Below are 26182 nucleotides of genomic sequence, written 5' to 3'. Positions count from 1 at the left end.
TTCAGATTTTTATGTTTAAGCTTTTTAAAATAAATCTGTTTGTTTCCTTGAAATCCCAAGGAAACTGATAGAGAATGTCATTGGAAAACCTGGGTATGTTTTTAAAAATGGAGCACCCTGTCTACCCCTTTCCCTCCATGAACATGCTATAAATAATACTTTGCATTGTGAAAGTAGAGGGAAAAATTTTTAAGGGATAGTTAAACTGTAGAAGATTAACCAAACACTATAAAGTCTTAAGACAGCCTTGAGAAGGTTAATGATTTTGAATAAATTAATATCCATGAAAAAAAAAAGACGCAAGGAGACATGGCAGAAACTTTGAGAAGACTCATAAAATGAGGGAGGAAATTTCGTTTCTATAGTATGGTGTTTTAGTTGTCCATGCTGAAGAAAACTGACCTGACCAGAGAGCACCTATTATGCTGGAAAATAGCTGCTAACTTGACATGTTGAAAGGCTCATTCCTGCCCTGGTGAGAAAAGCTGTCACTGAAAAAAGCTAAAGTACTTAATGAATAGGCTGCATCTCTTGTGGATATGCTTTACTAAATGGGGACTAAAGTAGTGTTTGATCCTGATGGAAAGTAATCAGACAAGCAGATTGTGAGTAGAGCTTGAATCTTCAGAAATACGTGTTTCTTCAACAGTTGAAAGCGAAACCTGTTCAGTTGTGTCGGACTCTTTGCAACCCCATGGACTATACAGTCCATGGAAATCTCCAGGCCAGAATACTGGAGTGGGTAGCTGTTCCCTTTTCCAGAGGATCTTCCCAACCCAGGGATTGAACCCAGGTCTCCCACATTGCAGGCGGATTCTTTACCAGCTGAACCATCAGGTAATCCCAAGAATACTGGAGTGGGTAGCCTATCCCTTCTCCAGTGGATCTTCCTGACCCAGGAATCAAAATGGAGTATCCTGCATTGTAGGCAGATTCTTTACCAGGTGGCTCAGCTCCAGTACCCACTCCAGTATTCTGGCCTGGAGAAATTCCATGGACAAAGGAGCCTGGCAGGCTGCAGTCCATGGGGTCACAAAGAGTCAGACACCACTGAGCAACTTTCACTTTAACTTTTCAAGTTATTTGTTGAACATCAGCTATATACCAGACTAGGTGCTAGGTATTCAACAGTGATCCAGATCAAGAGAGAGGACCTTGTGTTCATGTGATGTAATCTAATTAACAGAAGAGATGACAAATATATAATAACCATATTTTATGATAACTATTTTTTAAAGTTATTGTTTAGCCATTTTAAAAAATATTTATTTATTCATGACTTTGCTGTGTCTTTATTGCTGTGCGCGAACTCTCTCGAGTTGTGGCGAGTGGGGCTACTCTCTAGTGGCAGTGCACAATCTTCTCTTTGCAGTGGCTTCTCTTGTTGTGGGACATAGGCTCTAGGGTGCATGGGCTTCAACAGTTGTGGTGTGTGGTCTGTAGAGCGTGGGATCAGTAGTTGTAGCACATGGACTTAGCTGCCTTGCGGTATGTAGAATCTTCCCAGACCAGGGATCGAATATGTGTCCCCTGCATTAGCAGGGAGGTTCTTAGCCACTGGACCATCAGGGAAGTTCTTAAAAATTCTGATGTGTTTTGAAGATAAAATACAAGATGCTACATAAAGATTGGAGATGAATAAGCAGGTCAGCAACTTATTAAAAACAATTAAAAATGGTAGATCAGTAAAAAGTTATCTGTGGCATTTCAAAAGTACCTGTGAAATGCTTTGTCTTGATAATCACCCTTGATTTTTTCTCCCTCACATCCCATATCCATTTAAACACCATATCCTGCTAAAACACAGCCTTTAAACATTTCTTAAAATGATATCTTCCCTTCTACTATTTTTTTTGGTTTCTTTTTTAAAAATTAATTAATTTGTTTTAATTGGAGGCTAATTACTTTACAATATTGTAGTGGTTTTTGCCATATACTGACATGAATCAGCCATGCGTGTACATGTGTTCCCCATCCTGAACCCCCCCTCCCACTTCCCACCCCATCCCATCCCTCAGGGTTATCCCAGTGCACCAGCCCTTAGCACCCTGTCTCATGCGTTGAACCTGGACTGGCGATCTTTTTCACATATAATAATATACATGTTTCAATGCTATTCTCTCGAATCATCCCACTCTCACCTCTCCCACAGAGTCCAAAAGTCTGCTCTTTACATCTGTGTCTCCTTCGCTATTTCACATATGGGGTCATTGTTAAACCATCTTTCTAAATTCCATACATATATGTGTTAATATCCTGTATTGGTGTTTTTCTTTCTGACTTGCTTCACTCTGTATAATAGGCTCCAGTTTCATATTGCCACTGCTCTGGTTCAGGCATCAGGCTCTCTGTCTGGACTGCCACAACTGTAGTTGGATTCCCACCTCCAATCTCCCGTTCAAGTTCCTGTTCACGTAGTTCCTACAGTGATCTCTCCAAAATATAAATATGACTATGCCAATCTCTATTACTCCCTAATGGACCCCCATCCCATGAAGACTGAAGTCCAAATTTCATTAAGATAACAAGACTCTTTGAATGCTGCAGACCTCTTCTTCCAGGTTTATATCTTACCATGTTCTGATTTATACTTTTCACATTGTACTAGTATACCATTTCTTTCCTTCCAGTTCTTGCTGTTGCTTTTCCCTTTTTTTAAATTGTAAGAACTTAAAGAATATACTGACGAATACTACCCCCAGACTCCCATCCTTTGGAACCAGCTCAGGGACCATTTTTGCAAAAATCTTTCACTTACCCATTCCATCCCCAGAATGCACCTCTTTGCTTCTCAGTGAATATCTCCATTATTAGTTATATTATTGTATAATTATATGAGACCAGGAAATATCTTAATCACTTTTATATCTCTGATGCCTAGTGATAGTAGGTACTCAATAAATATTTTTAGGTGAGTAAATGGTTTGCCTTAAATCGGTCTCTGTATTCTGAAACTATTCAGTATAAATTTTTTAATATTTAATTTATTTTTATATATGTCCTCCATCTTGAAAAATTCAGATTCACTGATTTTGGTCTTAATAATTTGTGCCTGTAATGAGACATTTATGAGGTTTTGGCTACCTAGTGCGAACAGTGCCATCTATTGGTGATTATCCAAGTTGTATCCACTATCCAGGTTGGAGCATAAAGCACTAATCAAACATTTTTAAGAAAACCAGATCTATGAAAAAGTTTCTCATGAATTTATATGAAAAAATAAACTAACCACCACATGTGTGGCAAAGACAAGTGAAGTGTTTTAGTTATATATCCCAGCAAAAGCGAATATTGTGTTCTGACATAGTAACTGAATATTTACCATCAGTTCATACTTTTATTTATTGATATGAGAGCTCATTCCTAAAGAAACTAAGTTGACTATCAGGGTTTGATATAAAAAGACCATTTAGGCAAAAATAAAAATGAACATTCACTCTCATCCTTCTTTAAAATCAGACTAATATTCTGTGATTTATATAATATTCGATTTCCAAATACTTTTAAAGTATAAGGAAAAAAAAAGCCTCTAAACCATGGATAATTGTCTTTTAATGGTATGAAAAGGTGCCACACACTTTGTATGAAAGGTGGTGGTTCTATTTGTTCTGAGTAACTTATAGTATATTATATAAATATGAAAAAGTTTGTGTTGGTGTTTATTCACTGATCTAACATTTAAATTTAACCAGCAGAAATAAAACCACACTTGATTTGGCTGGTATCGAGCTGTTGCCTGACTCATAGCTGCCATGCTGTGGGCATGCATGGTTGCTACAGTGTTTTGTGATTAGACAAAGGTGATATGAGGTGTGGGTAGGCCACCAAAATGTTAGTAAGCCTTGTTGTGTTACCAGATTATCAGTGTTTCTTAAAAGTTTCAGAAGTAACACTTTTCCATATGGTTAAAATAAACGTAGCTTTAGGATAAACATTATGGTGGTGATATAATTTAAAAATAGCTTCCTGAATTTTAGTCATATGCATACTCTTGAAAGAGAAAAAAATTCCTCCCCCATCCACTTAATACATTTTGATTCCTTTGATTTATATCATAATATTGTTTAATGCATATACATAACCACATTAAACTCCTTACAGGTGTAGTGTTTATATAAATGTAAAACTGTAATACTAATATTAAAAATGAAATTGCAGTAACAATAACATCAGGTAACATATATAACATGTACTAGGTGCTAGGCATTTTGTATTGATTGGATAGATAAATAGATAGATATGCGCACACGCACACACACACACACACTCATCTCATCTTTACAGTAACCCAACAAGAAAGGCACAATAAAATCCCGCAGTAATACACTCTGGGAGAAGAAAAATTGAGTTATGAAACTCAGGCAGTCTGTCTCCAGAGCTCATACTTTTTTTTTTTTTAATCCTACTTATAACATTAAGGTGGGATTTTTGAGTAATATTATTATCTCCATTTTATAGATAAGGAAACTGAGGCACATATAGACTGAATGACTTGTTCAAGATCCCACAGATAATAAACGTCAGCTGTGGATTTAAATCCAGGCAGTTTCCAGAGCTCGTGCTGTTAGTATACTTAGTTACCTCTCAAATTTGCATATTAGTACAAATTCACTGGCTATGTTTACAAATAAAATATAAAATTACAAAATCAATGAAAGGAGAATTTAACCAGTATAATGTAAGTGGATTATCTTAACATAGATGATGCTAGTTTACTTACATTGACTTTCTAATGTTTGGTTTATTAATAGTCAGATTTACTTGTATGTTTTGTGTTTCCTGTATTTCCTGAATGATTTTGCGATTTTTGTTATTTTAATTTTTCTGTTTTGATAAGTAAGCTATTTTAATCACTGAGCCATCTTTTTGGCGACTTAGTAATAATATTATAATAATACAACCAAAAATAATAAAATTCTGACAAAAAGTTTAAAAGATCTATGTAAGTTTACCTCCATCTCACTGCAGTTACAGCCACTGCAAGTAGTATGTGCAAAGACTAGCAGTACCTCAGCTCAAATGATGAATGAAGAAAGGGATGTTGTAGCTCAGGTTGTTTTGACTTTGCCCTGTCTGTACTTCTCTATTCTGTTTCATGTGATACCCCTCACTCTCCATCCACTTCTCTCTGTTCAGTTTGCTGTGGAATCCCTTACTTTTATACCAGAGTGACGTTGTTTGTCCTGCTCTTGATGAAAAAAAATGCTTTGACATAAGTTCAATTTTTTTCTTATTAGTCCAGAATAATACTTCTGGTACTAAATCAAGTAGCCCTTTGATTTACTTTCATAAAAATGACACAGTCTCAATTTACTATATAACTGGAGAAATTAAAGACTTATTATTTTGTGAAAGTGTCTTAGTTGCAAATTGTAACTTCAATAAGAATCATTTTGCCTTTATAACTGCCAGAAAATTTAACATGAGTACAGTGGTGGATAGGAGGTCATTGTTGTCATTTGACATTTGTACAGGCCTCCTTTGCAGCAGTTAGACATGCTTACAGACACATTAAAAGCAAACACCACATTTCAGGAGATCACATGGCACCAAACTTGATAATGAACATAAACATAAAACCTGCCATTGAAATTGCATTCAATTGCTTGATAATAAGTGGGGCACTCATATGCTTAAATTAGTAGTTTTTAGTGTAACACCAAAGCCAGAGTTTAAAATTCTCCAAAAAAAAAAAAAAGAAAAACACAAACATTCTTACAGGGATCCTCCTAGAACATATCAAGGATTCAGGCTTCTTGGACTCCAGGTGGAACTCTGCTTTAGTGATTATTAAAGAGCTCATTAATCCACTGAGATGTTACCATTTGACAGTCTCCTAGCAACACACAAGAGACTTGGGTGATATTTGAGCATATGGGTATACCAAAGTATTTCTGTATTCCTGACTTTTTCCTGGTTTTTAATCTGAACTAAAAGGCAGTATTCAAGTAAAACCAAACTTCTTTTCACAAAAGGTACTTTACTGACTTTTACCCTTGTAGTTGAGGTGGTTATCAGTGTCCCCCAAGAGTCTGTGGCAGTTTTGAGGAGAATTGCATGTGCTCAAAAACAACATAGGTGGTTTGAACAATTTAAAAAGAAGAAGACCATGACCTTCACCTCTACTTTTTAAATCCGCCTCTGCTTTGACCCTCCTCTGCCCCGTACTATTGCTGATCCCACTAGGTCTCCCCATGTGAGCAAGGTATTTCCCTCTGTGCCAGGCCATGTGACTGATCTTCCCACATGAACTTCTGTGACAGCTTAGGAAAGCTGCCTGTCTCCCTTTTTATGTCATATTCTGTTAAGGGCAGAGAGTACCTTAGGATGAATGCCTCTTAGCTCCTGAGCATTTAAAAAAAATTATAGTGAAAGTAACTCTGAGTTTTTATTCCCTCTTTTTTGAAAATTTATTTATTTTGGTTGCACTGGGTCTTCATTGCTGCATGCAGGCTTCCTCTAGGTCTGATGATCAGGGCTTCTTACTGTGATGGCTTCTCTTGTTGCAGAGCATTGACTCTGGGCCACCAGGTCTTCAGTATTTGGGGCACGTGGACTCAGTAGTTGTGGCACATGGGCTTTAGCTGCTCCACGGCTTGTGGAATCTTCTCCGATTGGGGGTCAAACCCATGTCCCCTGCATTGGCAGGTGGGTTTTTATCCACTGTACCACCAGGAAAGTCCCCTCCCCCCTCTTTTCCTACGACCCATAAATAAGACCCGAGGAGGGGCTAGGGAAGAAGCCTGAATCAAAGAGAAATAAGGGTGTTGAATATATATTTTGAACTTGGAAATCACATATCTAATAGCTAAAGGATTATTATGAGGTTCAGCTAATTTACATTAGCTCTTTTACAAGACACTTGTTGGTTCAACACTAGATTTCTGATCGGCTGACTCCAAGGTTGCCCTGGCAAGCCTGATAAGTGTGAATCTGACTCAGTTTTAGTCCATCAGCTACATTTGTAATGGGTGAGTAGACTGTTGTGCGGACCAAAACACCACATTTTGTTGTTACATTTCTAATCAGTATAGTTTTCTATTGTTATTAATCATTAAAAATATACTGCGCTTTTCCGCCCGCTCCCCCCTACCCCCGAGCACCACCCTGGCCGCACTGCGCTCGCTCTGAGCTCTGGGCTCCTGCTAAGCCAGCGCCGCTGTCGCCTCCCTCAAGTCGCCATCATGATCATCTACCGGGACCTCATTAGCCATGACGAGATGTTCTCTGACATCTACAAGATCCGGGAGGTCGCGGACAGGCTGTGTTTGGAGGTGGAGGGGAAGATGGTCAGTAGGACAGAGGGTAACATTGATGACTCGCTCATTGGTGGAAATGCCTCCGCTGAAGGCCCCGAGGGCGAAGGTACCGAAAGCACAGTAATCACTGGTGTCGATATTGTCATGAACCATCACTTGCAGGAAACCAGCTTCACAAAAGAAGCCTACAAGAAGTACATCAAAGATTACATGAAATCAATCAAAGGGAAACTTGAAGAACAGAGACCAGAAAGAGTAAAACCTTTTATGACAGGGGCTGCAGAACAAATCAAGCACATCCTTGCTAATTTCAAAAACTATCAGTTCTTTATTGGTGAAAACATGAATCCAGATGGCATGGTCGCTCTGCTGGACTACCATGAGGATGGTGTAACCCCATATGTGATTTTCTTTAAGGATGGTTTAGAGATGGAAAAATCTTAACAAAGTTGGCAGTTACTTTGGATCAGTCACCTGTCGTCAGAACTGGCTGGCCACTGCTTTTCATCCACACAACACCAGGACTTAGACAGATGGGACTGATGTCATCTTGAGCTCTTCATTTGTTTTGAACGTTGATTTATTTGGAGCGGAGGCATTGTTTTTGAGAAAACGTGTCATGTAGGTTATCTAAAAATAAAACACATTTAAACTCATTGGGAAAAAAAATATATATGTATACTGCATCTCAAAATTTTTTTCTCCACGAAGTTTTTTGTTGTTGTGTAATTATCGTTAATAACCACAAATTTTGAAATGAATTTTTATAATGAAATGGGTCTACTAATAAGATCCACGACTAGCATGCATATGTATAGTACTTGAAATGTCTCTTCCCATAGGATTGGGACCCTTTGAAAGTTCAAAATGGAACGGAGTATATGGGTTGCTGTTATTTCAAGGAATGGTTTCTCTGTTCTGTGAATTGTCTGATCAGATAGCCTAGTCTGAATATCATGTTAAAGGTACCATTTGTGCTTTAATCTATCATCTTCATTTGTTTAAGTCTATGCATTTAAAAGGCAAGAATTTTAATACTTGTTAAGCAACTCTGTTGGAAGCTTTGCTTTGAATTTGGAAGTGACCTAAAATGGCATTGTTCTTATTATTTTCATAGATAATGATTTCTTTCCTCTTGTTTAGAAAAAGAAACAATAAATTTGTCTAGGTTTTAAATCAGTGTCTCCTGATGTAGTCACTTAAGAGCCCAAGAGATATTGCTGACTCAAGGACTAAGATTTGTTTTCCTCAGGAAATAATGTGAACGAGGAGTTATTTTTACTGGACCAGTAAGGACAGAAAGGATTTCAGGGACAGAGATCTGGAATACTTCAGCACTAATAATCCAAACACAAATCTTCCAATATAGCTTACTACCACCAGTAACTTACTATCTAAGGAGTGTAAGCATTTTCTTATCTCAGTATTTGTTATATATAATGTAGATGGTAATTTGATACTGCTTGATTTTATTCTTTATCCACACACTATGAAAAAGAAGACGGACTTATTTATTTCAACAGGTTTTTTATTGAGAGTCTTCTCTGTTCCAGGTTCTGCTTTGGGTGATAGGGATATGGAAATAATCACAAACAAACTTAGCTTCAGGATTTCACTGTTAATTCAGAGCAGTAATTCCCAACCTGCCTAAACAGCAAATTACCTAAGAAATTGTTAAAATATCATGAACTCATAGGCACTTTCATGAAGACTTATGTGGAAAAATAAAAGCAAAAACTACCTAGCTGAATAACTTGTTTCAGGATTAAGGGACTTCCAGTTTATACAGTCGTGTTGCTGTTTTCTGCTTTTGTGGCCCATGGAATATTCTCCTTACCCTATTTCTTCCTGTCACCCAGATCAGAACCTCTGAAATAAGAATAAAGGGAAATTAAAGAGTTATGAACTAACTTAAATTAATGAATTTTAAAGAGCAGTTAATTACATAAGGATGCTTCAGAGTCCACAGTCCAAATGAATGGAATTTGATAAGCCATTTATTAATACTTTAGAAAACTGGTTCTTAACTTTTTTTTGACATATAAATCCCTTTTGGAGTCTGATAATAACCATAGATTCTCTGTCCAGGAAAATATAAATCTGTATTATTTCAAGACGTTTATAAACTCTCTGATGCGCATGTAAGATACCCATATTTAAAATGTCTTTAGTATCTCATGAGTTTTTGGTATATTTATTATGGTATTTTTTACATGGTTTAAATTTTATTGGAATATTCCATTTAAGAATATTATAATCACTTCATATGTAATGCAGAAACAAGAAAGAAAAGAAAAAATAAGTCACTTTATAATGCTTCCATTTTGATTCAGGGCTATTGCCATTTTGGTGCCCTTCTGGTTTTTTTTTGGAATAGTGTGTATTATACTGTTGTATCTAGGTGATATCCTGACTATGTAAGTTTTCAAGGACACTGTAGGAAAAATATTTCAGGAGTTCCTCTAGGTATTACAGTATGCATCTTTAACTTATTGCAGTCTACTTCAAATTGATAGTAATTTACTTCTAATAAAACATTACCAGTTTATCTTCATTTTCCAGTTTACCTCCATTTTCCTCTCCTTTGTAATACTATACATATTACATCTGTATACTTTATAAACTCAACAATAGAGTGTTAGAATCTTTACTCAGCAAGCATATGTCTTTTTTAAAAAATTATGGAAAATTAAAAATATCTTATATTTACTCACATAGTTATTCTTTCCATTCCTCTTAATTCCTTCCTATTCTGAATTCTGAGTTATCATTCATTTCTGTTTAGCCAGAAGGACTTCCTTCAGTATTTCTTATTAGGGCTGGTCTGCTAGCAATGAACTATCTCAGTTTTTGCTTACCTGTGAATGTTTTTAGTTTGCCTTTTTTTTTATATACTGAATTTTTGATGGACAAGTATTAATATTTTTCCACCAGCCCTTTAAATATTCCATCACCATTGTCTTCTAGTTTGCATTATTTCTGATGAAAAGTCAAACGTTAATTATATATTTTCTGTGTACATGTTGTGCTATTTTTTTCTTGCTCCTTTCCAAATTTTCTCTTTGCCTTTAGCTTTCAGAAGTTTGACCATGATGCATATAAGTTTGGTTGTTTTTGTATTTGTTCACTTGGAATCCATTGAATTTTGTTAAGGTATTAAAGTTTTCCACCAAACTTGGTACTTTTTTGTCATTATTTTTTCATATATATATATGTATTTTTTTGTCCTTTTCTTTCTCTTTTCTCCTTCTAAGACTTAAGTTACATCCGGCTCACTAAGGCTTTGTTCGTTTTCCTTCAGTATTTTTTCACTTTGATTTTTGCTTTGGATAATTTTTATTGATATGCCTTTATATTCACTGATTCTTTCTTCTGCCATCTCAGTCTGTTAATGAGTCCATCTAGTGATGTGAAGTGTTTTTTGGGGTTGGGGGAGGGTTCTGTTTTAGTTATTGTACTTGTCAAATGTAGATTTCCATTTGGTTCTCTCTTTATAGTTTCAAAGTTCTCCATTGAGATTCCCTATTTGTTTAATCCTTCTTAGCATATTTTCCTTTAATTCTTTGAACATTTTGTAATCGCTTTCTTGAAATCTTTATCTGTTAAATCAAACATCTGGACCAATTTGGAGCTGCTTCCTATTAACCACTCTTTTTTCTTGAATATGGGTTCATATGTTCATACTTTTTAATAAGTTGTTTTAAATCATAACCTGCTCCAGTATTCTTGCCTGAAAAATTCCATGGACCTAGGAGCCTGGTGGACTGCAGTCCAGAGGGTCACAGAGTCAGAAACAACTGAGCAACTGAGCAGCAGCAGCAGCAAAATTTTGCTTAAAAACTGGACTAGTGGATGATATGCTGTTCTAACTCTGGATTCAGTTTGTTTTGTTTTCCTTTTGTGGTTTTTTGTTTGTATGTTTGTTTGTTTTTTAAAGGAGGCAGTTGTCTTTCCTAGACTCAATCTGTGAAATTTATTGCCTCTGCAATGTTTGGTTGTGGTATCTTAGCTCAGTTTTTGTGTGTTTGTTAGTGTTGTCTGCTTAGCATGGCTCCTGTAGTTTAGTGGTTGGTCAGTGAATGATGCCTCAGGGCAGTAAGGTTTCCACACTATGACTGATGTATGTAGATGAGGAATACATTGCAAGGTGGAGCAAATTTATAAGTATCACAGGCTTTCAATCTTCACTGGATTCTCTGGGATTTTCTGCCCACATGCATAATTTAGTAGATAGCTGGGAGTATATGGACAGTTTATAATCTCAACCTTCTATGACTCTCACTTCCAAAATTTCCCCATTAAAGGTCTAGTTGTTCTGCTACTAACTTGAACCAAATCTATTACTTCTGGTGCTAAAGCTGTGGATATTTGCCATTTAAGCCATGGTGATGTAATGTTCCCAAGCAAGAAAAACAAAACATGCTGTTTTACTTCAGCAAATACATTGTCATCTGCCTTTACTTTCGCCGTGCTCTTCAGTCATTTTATCTAGATTTACACCAATCTCCTCTTGCTGCCATTGCTGAAAGAATATACCATTGTAACATTTTGGGATGATTCTTTCATGTCTGTTTTGTGCATCCATATTATAATACATATTTCACATAAATCAAAACTGAAGTATGATCTATATTTGTATCTCACATTTTCACTTAGTATAGTTGGAATGATTTTCAGTGTCATTAATTTTTTGGTAAGCATTTTCAATAGCTATATTATACTTTACTGTATCAGTGTATTAAAATCAATTATTCTGTTAGAAGTTTATTGGTATATTGTTTTCAATAATTTTTCAATAATTTGCTCTTATAGGTAGCACTGTGACAAATATCTTTGTACATAGATCTTTGAATCTTAAATGATTATTTTAGGTTAGATTCTTTTTTTAATTATGTGTCAAAGAATAAACACTTTAAATTTTCTTGATATATATAGTACACTGGCATTTTCTTGTTGGTAGGCAGTTTTACATACTTTAAATGTTTAGCACTGTCATTGTTTTCAATAGAAATATTATATCTTATGGAATACATTTATCTAATGAGTTCTTTATTGTTGGAGGTTTAGGTCACTTCCTGGCCTTCACTTTTTTTTTTTTTTGCATTTATTTTTTTTTATTTTTATTTATTTTTTTTAAATTTTAAAATCTTTAATTCTTACATGCATTCCCAAACATGAACCCCCCTCCCACCTCCCTCCCCACAACATCCCTCTGGGTCATCCCCATGCACCAGCCCCAAGCATGCTGCATCCTGCGTCAGACATAGACTGGCGATTCAATTCACATGATAGTATACATGTTAGAATGGCATTCTCCCAAATCATCCCACCCTCTCCCTCTCCCTCTGAGTCCAAAAGTCCGTTATACACATCTGTGTCTCTTTCCCTGTCTTGCATACAGGGTCGTCATTGCCATCTTCCTAAATTCCATATATATGTGTTAGTATACTGTATTGGTGTTTTTCTTTCTGGCTTACTTCACTCTGTATAATCGGCTCCAGTTTCATCCATCTCAACAGAACTGATTCAAATGAATTCTTTTTAACGGCTGAGTAATACTCCATTGTGTATATGTACCACAGCTTTCTTATCCATTCATCTGCTGATGGACATCTAGGTTGTTTCCATGTCCTGGCTATTATAAACAGTGCTGCGATGAACATTGGGGTACATGTGTCTCTTTCAATTCTGGTTTCCTCGGTGTGTATGCCCAGCAGTGGGATTGCTGGGTCATAAGGTAGTTCTATTTGCAATTTTTTAAGGAATCTCCACACTGTTCTCCATAGTGGCTGTACTAGTTTGCATTCCCACCAACAGTGTAGGAGGGTTCCCTTTTCTCCACACCCTCTCCAGCATTTATTGCTTGCAGATCTTTGGATCGCAGCCATTCTGACTGGTGTGAAGTGGTACCTCATTGTGGTTTTGATTTGCATTTCTCTAATAATGAGTGATGTTGAGCATCTTTTCATGTGTTTGTTAGCCATCCCTATGTCTTCTTTGGAGAAATGTCTATTTAGTTCTTTGGCCCATTTTTTGATTGGGTCGTTTATTTTTCTGGAGTTGAGCTGCATAAGTTGCTTGTATATTTTTGAGATTAGTTGTTTGTCAGTTGCTTCATTTGCTATTATTTTCTCCCATTCAGAAGGCTGTCTTTTCACCTTGCTTATATTTTCCTTTGTTGTGCAGAAGCTTTTAATTTTAATTAGATCCCATTTGTTTATTTTTGCTTTTATTTCCAGAATTCTGGGAGGTGGATCATAGAGGATCCTGCTGTGATTTATGTCTGAGAGTGTTTTGCCTATGTTCTCCTCTAGGAGTTTTATAGTTTCTGATCTTACATTTAGATCTTTAATCCATTTTGAGTTTATTTTTGTGTGCGGTGTTAGAAAGTGATCTAGTTTCATTCTTTTACAAGTGGTTGACCAGTTTTCCCAGCACCACTTGTTAAAGAGATTGTCTTTACTCCATTGTATATTCTTGCCTCCTTTGTCAAAGATAGGGTGTCCATATGTGTGTGGATTTATCTCTGGGCTTTCTATTTTGTTCCATTGATCTATATGTCTGTCTTTGTCTGGCCTTCACTTTTTTAAAGCAAGTATCTGAAATATCTGAATGATCATAGCTCTCAATTATTTTAAATATTTCTTTCTAGGTCCCGAAATTAGAAATAGTTTCTCAGAGAGTATGAGTACTTCTAAGACTTCCTGCACATTTTTCAGATTGCTTTCTGTGGCTGTTGTATCAGCCTAGAAGATGCAGTTTATGAGTGAAGTGTGATGAGTACTTCCCAGGTGGCACTAGTGGTGAAGAACCCTCCTGCCAGTGCAGGAGACAGAAGAGACGTGGGTCCAGTCCCTGGATTGGGAAGATCCCCTGGAGGAGGGCATGGCAACCTACTCCAGTATTCTTGCCTGCATAATACCATGGACAGTGGAGCCTGGCAGGTCGCAAAAGGTCGGACACGACTGAAACGACTTGGCACTCATGCATGAAAGTTTTGCATCATTGGCTAGCATTAAGTATCAGAATTATCTAATTTCCACATTTTAATAATAAGAACTGAGACTTCTCCCAGAGAAATCTAAGTAGAGAACTTGACCGGCTGTCATTTTACTGTGTGAGTTGTCTTAAACTCATTCTTTCTCTAATCTTTTAGAAATTAGTGATTTGTTAACAACCTTTAGTAGTTGTTTTGAAATGAAGCTCTAAACTCTTGGTTAGATTTGCTGCTAATAATATTACTGTCACTGTGTTGCCATCTATTTTAGTTCTGTGTTGCCGGATACTTTTTATATAGAGTATTTTTATTCAGTCTAATCTGTCAGTCATTTTCCTTCATGATTTGTTCTCTTGCTTCTAAGTGAAAAAGACAACCCTATTCCCTTGTCAACTTTGTTTTTTTAAGTTGAGCAAAATGAAATTACCACTTTTGTATTTTAAAAATGCAAAATACTAGCATTTCATATAATTTTACCTGAAGGGTTTTTTTATTAATGTTTTCTCCTTCATGGCCTTGTGAAAAAATAAAAATATGTAGAACTAATTTTGAAAGAAATTGTATTTTTCAAGAATGTGAAAAATCAGCTGCCATTTTGGTAGAGTGGTCAATTGAAAAGAAAAGGGAAGGCTGGTCAAGTGGTATAGAGTTGGTTATCATACTAAAGTTACTGTGAAAATATATTTGGTTGCTCTTTTATAATAGGTATTTTTTAAATACATAAAGTACTACTCTTGATTATAGGATTTTATTAGTGATAGACAGGGAGGCCTGGCATGCTATGGGTCATAGGGTCACAAAGAGACAGACACGACTGAGCGACTGAACTGAATTGAACTGATTAGTGTGATAATTTTCATAAGTAAAATAGGGCTTAGGTTACCTCATTGTCTTAGATAAGCAAGGATGGGTGAGGAGGAAACCAGCAAGAAAGAGAGAGGAATCTGATTATTTTAGAATGGGAGTTCAAGAAATAATATATTGATTTTATATTTGTATATTACTTGGGCTCTACATTAGAATTCTAAAAGGAAAATAGCAACATAAGTTAGAAATCAAGCCTCTGCTAGTATATTTTAATCATGAGTAACAACACCCATGGTTTTGGGCTTTCCTTGAGTGGAGATCATTAATTATGATGAATAGGGAAGTGGTTTTGTGATTAGACTAATGTCAACTAAAAAAAAACAGTATTTGATCATCTACATAATTTTCACTTATTACTTTTGATCACGAGTCTCCTGAGGCAAAAGGCTGGTACATTTATCCATTATAAAATTCACCTCTAAGCAACATATGTCTATAACCTCATGGTAGTAGCAAGAATGGGTGTCAAATGTCAGATTATAGGCAAAACTTAAATCTTACAATTTCTAGAGCATACTTTAATACACTGAAATGTGACATTAATGTACTTTGTATTGAACTGTAAAAAAATTTAATAGTCATCTAATTTTTAAATTATTTTAACTATAAAGACATTATTTTTGTTGTGAAACCCATTTTTCCTGCTCCAGGAAATGGAATTTCATCCAGCTGATGAAATCCTACTTGAAAAACATAGAAAAACTTAAGGTTAGAATAGATAATAAAAATTATTTTATCACATATTTTCTAGCTTTTTCCTACGATATGCATTTTATGTAAAATTTTTAAATTTAATTTCTTTTTTTTAACAATCTGGGTCATTTTACATGTTTCATTTTACAGTTATAAAAATGTAATTCTAGCATTTCCCCATGGTATTTAATGTCTTTAAAAATCTTTGTAAAATTGACTACTGTGCTGCTTCCGTCAAGGGATCAAACCTCAATTTATTTAGTCATTTACTTTTGGGGGACAGTTTTCTATTTTTGAAAAGGATTGTGATTAACACGCTTGCATGGATGAGAAAACAAACCCTTAAAGTTTACATAGTTAAGATTAGAATACAGTTCTGATATATAATCAGTCTTTCTTTGCCTTTTACTTTTTTTTTTCCCATATATATATAAAACTTTTGGGGACATATGAAATATTGCAAACATCCTGTATGTAAATAATCCATCTAGAAAATCTCTTAGTAAATCATTCCAATCAGTTATTTTCTACGGCATGTTTATAGAGATATAAAATAAACCTACAGAAGGTCAAATATTTTATCTGCTTCATTGTCCATTTTGAACCCAGTGGTTCAAATTTAATTAATGTTTTTGAGGAAAAAACATAACTTAAAAAAACTTTCTAGTACTTTTACCTCTTGGCTTTTGTTAGCAAAAACACTTTTAAAAGGTGATTTTAAAAGATCTTTTAGAGACTAAGTAACTGCATTTAAAGATAGAAATTATAACTTGGAATAAAACAGAAAAGGTTCTGTCAAGAGAGTTAAAAACTTTTGTGAAGTCAGTACAGCAAAGAGAAATAATAAGTAGACTAGTCCAGGTGATTGGTACTGCAGAGAACACCATTCCCTTCCCAGCAGTTGTGAGATGATACAAAGAGAGAGAGAGACAAAGTCAAATAACTGAAAGAAAAGTAGTCACAGGGAATAAGTTTCTTAGAAATAGCTGTTGCCAGGCTACAAAGGCTTTTAAAAATAGGAAATATTATTTTAAACTGAATTCTAAAAGGTTCAGGAAAGACATTTATGTAATTCTTTAAAAATAATATCTAATAGATTATCCTAAAATATTAATATTTATGGTGTGCTGATACTTAAAATTGTGATAGCAAAAGTAGGTGGTTATAACAATGTTTAAGAAAAAACACCAAGATACTAAAACAGTGTTTAGAACAATATGAATGTTTTTCCTTGTATGTTACTGCACACCTTTTCACTTTAGAAAAAATTTAGGAACCTGAAATTATTTGTGCCTTACCATTTAATATATTAAAAATTGTATTATTAATTATAATTTTATTTTAACCTCATTGTCATGTCTAGAAGTTTTAGTAAAATAATTTGTTTTGCATAGAATTATTTTAGAATTTCTGAGAGGCCTAATGTACCAAGAACTGATGCATATAAAACCCCCTAATTTCTTTCTTTTGTGGGAGAATCTCTTGGTTCAGCTGTCAAAGAAAAAGAAAGCTACAATCTCTGACAGGACATGTCAAGAAAACATTTCTGTGGCACAGTTATGTAGCAATTACAAATGATGGTTTGGATTTGTTGTTTCTTCCATTTTCTGTTGTTTTAAGCTTCTAAACTTTCATTGAGTTAGCCAAACTTCTTTTCCTTTCTCCTTGCCTGTCTTGGTTCCACAGAGCAGGGAGAATTTCTGCTTCATCTGCCTAGCTTCCATATACAGCTACTTTCTTGACAAATCTAAACCTTCTTCCTAAGTTCTGTTCAAAGTTGGTTTAAACAGTGAGGTTCTGTATCTGGGGCTAGGAATGAAGGAAACTAAGTACAGGAGTTGTTGTTTAATCACTAACTTGTGCCTGACTCTTTTGCGACCCCATGGACTATAGCATGCTAGACTCCTCTGTTCATGGGATTTCCCAGGCAAGAATACTGGAGTGTGTTGCCATTTCCTTCTCCAGGGGACCTTCCCAACTCACGGATTGAACCCACGTCTCCTACATTACAGGTAGATTCTTTCCCGCTGAGCCATTAGGGAAAAGGAGGGGAGAGACACTCATTTTGAAAGAACAACAAGGTAGTCTATAGCATTTTCACAAGGATTTTGAGTACTCTGTGAGTCATTTGATAGTCCATACTGTATCCAGCCAACTAGGTAGGGCTCAACAAAGATGATGGCATTTCTGCAACTAAGGATGACTGAGGAAAAGGAAATTCCAAATAGAGGCTTCTGCACGAGGAAAGCAGTGGAGAAATATGCAGGACATGGTTGAAAAATAGTGAGAAGCCATGTACTGTTGAAATGCTGGGTATGAATACAGAAATGGTTGAAAGATAAGGGTAGAAGAATAAGGTTGAAATGTACTGATGGCATTGAAAATTAAGGTGATAATTTATGCTTAAATCTGGAAGCAATGGAGTGTCACTGATGAGTTTTTTAAGCAATAACTTAATTAGAAGCTTGCTTTGTGAAGGTAATATTAACAGCTATATAAAGGGTAGAAAAGTTAAGTGGAAAGAATACAGGTATAGTCTAAATAAGGGCTTCCCTTGTGGCTCTGCTGGTAAAGAATCCACCTGCAGTGCGGGAGACCTGAGTTCGATCCCTGGGTTGGGAAGATCCCTGAGTTGGGAAGTCTAAATAAAGGACAAAATAAATATTTAGTGTTTGTGGGCCATAAGGTCTCTACCACAACTATACAGCCCTGCTGCTTGCAGCCATAAATAATGTATGAACAAATAAACCTGGCTGTATATTTGCACAGTACATGTGCAGGATCATTTCACATACTGTTATTGGGTAGTGAATATGAGTTTCTTAAACAGACCTTAAGAGGAATATTGTAACCTTAGGATCAGAGTCACCTCTTTAACTTACTAATCTATAAAATGACATCTATCTTGGTTTTTAAAAGAAAATAGCTATAAATAACTTTTTTGCAAACTGCTTAAGCTGTTTAGAAAAAATATTTGATTAAAATTCTTACAAGGAATTTGCTATTGGAAACAGAATATATTCTGTTCCTTTCTGGTCTTTGTTTAAACTAACTTGGTGCTAAGTTCTGTAGGCAAGATAAATCTACTTTTGAGCTATGGGTAATATTTCTAGCTTAGACCTTGATCCTAAGAGAATTATAGTAACTGTTAAAATGAAATGTAGCCAGAAATATGATAAGCTGTTGATATGTGTCTCTGTCATAGTGAGATTGCATTTACTTTAAAGGAAAGAGCACAGTACCTATACTGTGAATATGTTTAATATTTTTAAAGTTACTCATTTGAAAAAGCTTGATTAAAATGAGCTTTTTAGATGACATTCACAGTCTTTAAGATGGTTAATGGTAGCATTGAAAAGACTAAAGAAAATTTAGTTCTAACTTTATATGGTCTTTTCTGGCAACTAAAAATTATTTTATTTATCCGCCCCCCCCCCCCACGCCATGAAAGTTAATAAACAAATGAATCTCTAGTTATGTAGAAGTATAGTGTTGCTAAGAACATGGATTTTGTGATCTGGATTAAAATACAAGTTCTGCCACCTTATCACCTTTTTGACTTATGGTAATTTATTCTTCATCTAAGAGATGGTATTAAGAATGTCTGTCTTGTCAGGATCATTATGAGAATTTTGTTAAATGAGATGTCTGTAAAGTGCTTAGCACAGTCTCTGGAACATTATAAGCATGTAATAAATAACTATTTTTTCCCCCAAATTTAATTTTTTAGGTAGTTTATACTCTTTTTCAGGATATCTTTCATGTTGCTGTAAAAGATATGGCACAAAGAAATTATCAGAGGATGAGATGGCTGGATGGCATCAGCAACTCGATGGACATGAGGTTGAGTGAACTCCAGGAGTTGGTGATGGACAGGGAGGCCTGGAGAAAGGATAAGGCGATGGCACCCCACTCCAGTACTCTTGCCTGGAAAATCCCATGGACGGAGGAGCCTGGAAGGCTCAGTCCATGGGGTCGCTGAGGGTCGGACACGACTGAGCGACTTCACTTTCACACATTGGAGAAGGAAATGGCAGCCCACTCCAGTGTTCTTGCCTGGAGAATCCCAGGGATGGGGGAGCCTGGTGGGCTGCCATCTGTGGGGTCGCACAGAGTCGTACACTATTGAAACCACTTAGCAGCAGCAGCAGCAGCATATATATATCTATATGTATCTATATATATATTTAGGGCTCATGTGATCACTTTAAGAAGTGCCATTTTATTATCAAATAAGTTAGTTAAAAAACTTACTAAGTGTAGATTACATGGTTCATTTTTACTGTTTGTTATAATTTCCACAGTATCATTATCATTCTCTCAATAATCCATCTGTTTGTTAGGTAAATTCTTCCTGACACATAGAATTCTGTAAAATTTATGCTTCAGAATTATTTTATATATGATAATTATAAGATTTTGAAAAGTTGCAAGAAGTTTATTTCAAATATATACCTGCTAAGCACTGACTGTGATTATTGTTTCAGTGTGTCTGCCCTCTGATGCTTTCTCGCAATACCTACCATCTTACTTGGGTTTCTCTTACCTTGGACGTGGAGTATCTCTTCACGGCTGCTCCAGCAAAGCACAGCTGCTGCACCTTACCTTGGACTACGGGTTTCTCCTCAGGGCTGCTCCTCCTGACCTTGAACGTGGAGTAGCTCCTCTCAGCCCTCCTGCGCCGGCACAGCCGCCGCTCCTTGGACGTGGGGTTGCTCCTCTCGGCTGCCACCCCTGACCTCAGGCATGGGGTAGCTCCTCTCGGCCACCGCTCCTGACCTCTGGGGTGAGGTACCTCCTCTGGGCTGCCACCCCTGACCTTGGGCATGGGGTAGCTTCTCTCGGCCGCCACCCCTGTTGGAGAAGACTCTTGAGAGTCCCTTGGATTGCGAGGAGATCCAACCAGACCATTCTAAAGGAGGTCAGTCTTGGGTGTTCATTGGAAGGACTGATGCTAAAGCTAAGACTCCAATACTTTGGCCACCTCATGCGAAGAGTTGACTCATTGGAAAAGACTCTGATGCTGGGAGGGATTGGAGGCAGGAGGAGAAGGGGACGACAGAGGATGAGATGGCTGGATGGCATCACCAACTCGATGGACATGAGGTTGAGTGAACTCCAGGAGTTGGTGATGGACAAGGAGGCCTGGTGTGCTGCAGTTCATGGGGTCGCAAAGAGTAGGACATGACTAAGCAACTGAACTGAACTGAAGCATTGACTATTTTCCAAACACTATCCTAGGTGCTAATGATGCAGTCTCAAAAATGACAGAATGATCTCTGTTTGTCTCCAAGGAAAACCATTCAATGTCACAGTTATCCAAGTCTATGCCCCAACCAGTAATGCTGCAGAAGCTGAAGTTGAATGGTTCTATGAAGACCTACAAGACCTTTTAGAACTAACACCCAAAAAAGATGTCCTTTTCATTATAGGGGACAGGAATGCAAAAGTAGGAAGTCAAGAAACACCTGGAGTAACAGGCAAATTTGGCCTTGGAATGAGGAGTGAAGCAGGGCAAAGACTAATAGAGTTTCGCCAAGAAAACGCACTGGTCATAGCAAACACCCTCTTCCAGCAACATAAGAGAAGACTCTACACATGGACATCACCAGATGGTCAACACCAAAATCAGATTGATTATATTCTCTGAACCCAAGGATGGAGAAGCTCCATACAGTCAGCAAAACCAAGACCAGGAGCTGACTGTGGCTCAGATCATGAACTCCTTATTACCAAATTCAGACTCAAATTGAAGAAAGTAGGGAAAACCACTAGACCATTCAGGTATGACCTAAATCAAATCCCTTATGATTATGCAGTGGAAGTGAGAAATAGATTTAAGGGCCTAGATCTGATAGATAGAGTGCCTGATGAACTATGGAATGAGGTTCGTGACATTGTACAGGAGACAGGGATCAAGGCGATCCCCATGGAAAAGAAATGCAAAAATAAGCAAAATGGCTGTCTGGAGAGGCCTTACAAATAGCTGTGAAAAGAAGAGAGGCAAAAAGCAAAGGAGAAAAGGAAAGATATAAGCATCTGAATGCAGAGTTCCAAAGAATAGCAGGAAGAGATAAGAAAGGCTTCTTCAGCAATCAATGCAAAGAAATAGAGGAAAACAACAGAATGGGAAAGACTAGAGATCTCTTCAAGAAATTAGAGATACCAAGGGAACATTTCATGCAAACATGGGCTCGATAAAGGACAAAAATGGTATGGACCTAACAGAAGCAGAAGATATTAAGAAGAGGTGGCAAGAATACACAGAAGAACTATACAAAAAAGATCTTCACAACCCAGATAATCATGATGATGTGATCATTCATCTAGAGCCAGACATCCTGAAATGTGAAGTCAAGTGGGCCTTAGAAAGCATCACTACGAACAAAGTTAGTGGAGGTGATGGAATTCCAGTTGAGCTATTTCAGATCCTGAAAGATGATGCTGTGAAAGTGCTGCACTCAATATGTCAGCAAATTTGGGAAACTCAGCAGTGGCCACAGGACTGGAAAAGGTCAGTTTTCATTCCAATCCCAAAGAAAGGCAATGCCAAAGAATGCTCAAACTACCACACAATTGCACTCATCTCACATGCTAGTCAAGTAATGCTCAAAATTCTCCAAGCCAGGCTTCAGCAATACATGAACCGTGAACTCCCTGATGTTCAAGCTGGTTTCAGAAAAGGCAGAGGAACCAGAGATCCAGTTGCCAACATCCGCTGGATCATGGAAAAAGCAAGAGAGTTCCAGAAAAACATCTATTTCTGCTTTATTGACTATGCCAAAGCCTTTGACTGTGTGGATCACAATAAACTGTGGAAAATTCTGAGAGAGATGGGAATACCAGACCACCTAACCTGCCTCTTGAGAAATCTGTATGCAGGTCAGGAAGCAACAGTTAGAACTGGACATGGAACAACAGACTGGTTCCAGATAGGAAAAGGTGTACATCAAGGTTGTATATTGTCACCCTGCTTATTTAACTTCTATGCAGAGTACATCATGAGAAGCGCTGGACTGGAAGAAATACAAGCTGGAATCAAGATTGCCAGGAGAAATATCAATAACCTCAGATATGCAGATGACACCACCCTTATGGCAGAAAGTGAAGAGGAGCTAAAAAGCCTCTTGATGAAAGTGAAAGAGGAGGGTGAAAAAGTTGGCTTAAAAAAAAAAAAAGAAAAAGAAAAAGTTGGCTTAAAGCTCAACATTCAGAAAACAAAGATCATGGCATCCAGTCCCATCACTTCATGGGAAATAGACGGGGAAACAGTGGAAACAGTGTCAGACTTTATTTTTGGGGGGCTCCAGAATCACTGCAGATGGTGACTGCAGCCATGAAATTAAAAGACACTTACTCCTTGGAAGAAAAGTTATGACCAACCTAGATAGGATATTCAAAAGCAGGGACATTACTTTGCTGACTAAGGTCTGTCTAGTCAAGGCTATCGTTTTTTCCAGTGGTCATGTATGGATGTGAGAGTTGGACTGTGAAGAAGGCTGAGCACTGAAGAATTGATGCTTTTGAACTGTGGTGTTGGAGAAGACTCTTGAGAGTCCCTTGGACTGCAAGGAGATCCAACCAGTCCATTCTGAAGGAGATCAGCCCTGGTATTTCTTTGGAAGGAATGATGCTGAAGCTGAAACTCCAGTACTTTGGCCACCTGATGCGAAGAGCTGACTCATTGGAAAAGACTTTGATGCTGGGAGGGATTGAGGGCAGTAGGAGAAAGGAATGACTGAGGATGAGATGGCGGAATGGCATCACGGACTCGATGGACATGAGTCTGTGTGAACTCCGGGAGTTGGTGATGGACAGGGAGGCCTGGCGTGCTGCGATTCATGGGGTCGCAAAGAGTCAGACACGACTGAGCGACTGAACTGAACTGAACTGAATGACACAGAGATGTAAGACATTGTTGCCTTAAAGAAGCTAAACTCATAAATTAGCTAGGAAAAGGAAGTAACAGTTGTCCGGACAAAGGGAACTAAGAGGTTTTGAATAAATATAATGCATTGTTATGAACATACATTCTGGTAACTTTTCTTCACAAGGCTTAGTATTAAAAAAATTATAATAACCTTCCTATTCCAGTGAAGATGTAACAGTAGGTCAGATTTATCCTCCCATCTCAAACAACTAAAAATTTGGACAAATTATTTTAAAAAACAGCTCTCAAGATAACGGACATTAGACATGAAAGACAGTGATTCCTGAGAAATGTGAAAAATGAGATGAGCTGTTTAGTTGCTCCAGCTTAAGGCCTACAGAACTTGTGCAGTTATGCTGCAGGGTAGGAGAACCCAGACAGTACCCGGTGGTCTCATTGAATTGAGATGATAGAGCTGTGATACCCAGGAAGCAAAGCCTATAGAATTCACAGCGCAGGTTACCAGAGAAGAGTGAGCTGTAGAAGGTCTGGAGAGGGCCCCTTGAGTGTGCCACAGACTACTCATCAGTACTTGCATGTGAAGAAACTAGCCAAAGCTTGGGAAAGAACTACGTGAAGTGATTAGAGAAAATCATACTTCCCACTGATACAGAGTTGGAAATAGTGCTGTTCCCAACCATTAGTAGGAAAGCCTCCTAATTCATGGTGCTTCCAAGCAAGTACTAAATAGAAATCCCTTATCTCAATAGAGGGGGAAATTAACCACAGTTATTCTGGTCCCGCTTAACAAAGCCAGAGCTGAAAGGACCAAACTGCTTCCAAGTAATTGTGTCCCAGAACAAACAACAGGGTAATTTATAGGAATACAAAATATCCAGCAAAATAAAATTCTTGATGTCTGACATTCTATCAAAAATTATCATATATTCATGAAACCAAAACAATATAACATGTATTTGAAAAATCAATCAGTTAAAACTGACTCAGAATTTATACAATAAAAAAATTAGTAGACAAGGACATTAACAATTATATTTCATGTGGTCAGAGAGGTGCTAAAAAGACTGAACATATTTAGAAGAAATATGAAAGCTATTAAAAAATAAAGTTTCTTAATATGAAAACTACATGACTGAGATGAAAATTATACTGGATGGGATTAATGGAGATGACATATTGCAGGAGATGGATTAGTGAAATAAAAGACATAGCAAAAGGAACTATTCAAAATGAAACTGGAGAGAAAAATACTAAAGAAGAAAAGCAGGAAAAAGGGAGCAATTTTGAGCTGTGGTACAACTTCAGGCAATCAAGTACACAACATGCATGTCACTAGAATCCTGAAAGGAAAAGTGAGAAAGGGAGCAACTGAAAGCATCCTCTGCATTGGCACAAGGGTTCTTTACTACTAATGCCACCTGGGAAACCCAAAAAATATACTCAAAGACCTAATGACTAAAATATTTCCAAACTTGATTAAAAACTATAAACCAGAAGTTCCAAGAAGCACAAGCCCCAAGCACACGAAATGTGAGGAAAAATACACCAATGCATATCACAATCAAATTGCTTAGAACCAGTTGTGAGAAGAAAATCTTAAAAGCAAATAAAAATATTATTGTTATTATGCATCAGGAAACAAAACTGTGGAAGCAGATTTGTCATTAGAGACAATGCAAACTACAAGACAGTAAAACAACGTCTTAAAAATAGTGGAAGAAAAATAGTATACACCTGGAATTCTGTACCTTGGGAAAATATATTTCAAAAATTAAGGCTGAATGGAGACTTTTTTAACAGAGACACAGAAGTGGCAAGAATTCATCACCAAACATCCTGCACTACAAGAAATATCAAAGGAACCCCTTTCTGCATTAGAAAATGATACTGGATGGAAAATTGGATTGATAAAATAATAGAGAGTCCTGGAAATGATAACATCACAGGTAAAGATGTCTCTTTAAAAGATAATGTTTAAAGAATAAGCACAATGTACTGTGGAGTTTATAACAATATGTGACAGCAATGACAATACTAATACAGAGGCTGGAAAACGAGAATTGAGAGGATGCTATTATAAGGTTTTTATAGTGTATAGGAAATGATGTAGTGAAGATAGAGGGTACTAAGTTAAAGGTGTATACTGTGAACTCTAAAGCAAAAACCCAAGTAACACAAAAGAATTGTAGCTAATAAGCAACAAAGACTATAAAATAGTTATAAATATGGTCAGTCTAAGAAAAGGCAGGGAGAAAAGGGGGGAGCAAACAATTGGATGGGACAAATAGAAAACAAACAGCAATGTAGTAGATTAATTGCTGTTCAATTGCTCAGTCATGTCTGACTATTTGTGACCCCATGAACTGCAGCACTCCAGGCTTCCCTGCCCTTCACTATCTCCCAGAGTTTGCTCAAATTCATCTCCATTGAGTCTATGATGCCATCCAACCATCTCATCCTCTGTCATCCCCTTTT

General features: G+C 36.9%; 1 protein-coding gene and 1 pseudogene across 8 annotated transcripts in view; both read left to right on the top strand.

The window, feature by feature from the left end:
- Positions 1 to 26182, top strand: part of RSRC1 (arginine and serine rich coiled-coil 1) — a 450301-nt gene that overhangs the window by 212655 nt on the left and 211464 nt on the right. The gene's annotated exons all lie outside the window — the stretch shown is intronic.
- LOC138424577 (translationally-controlled tumor protein pseudogene) lies at positions 6976 to 9552 on the top strand (annotated as a pseudogene).

This window comes from Ovis canadensis, chromosome 1, assembly GCF_042477335.2.
Source record: "Ovis canadensis isolate MfBH-ARS-UI-01 breed Bighorn chromosome 1, ARS-UI_OviCan_v2, whole genome shotgun sequence".
In the NCBI taxonomy this organism is placed as follows: Eukaryota; Metazoa; Chordata; class Mammalia; order Artiodactyla; family Bovidae; genus Ovis; species Ovis canadensis.
Note: the sequence above shows the minus strand (reverse complement) of the source record. Positions and strands in the feature narration are given on the sequence as shown.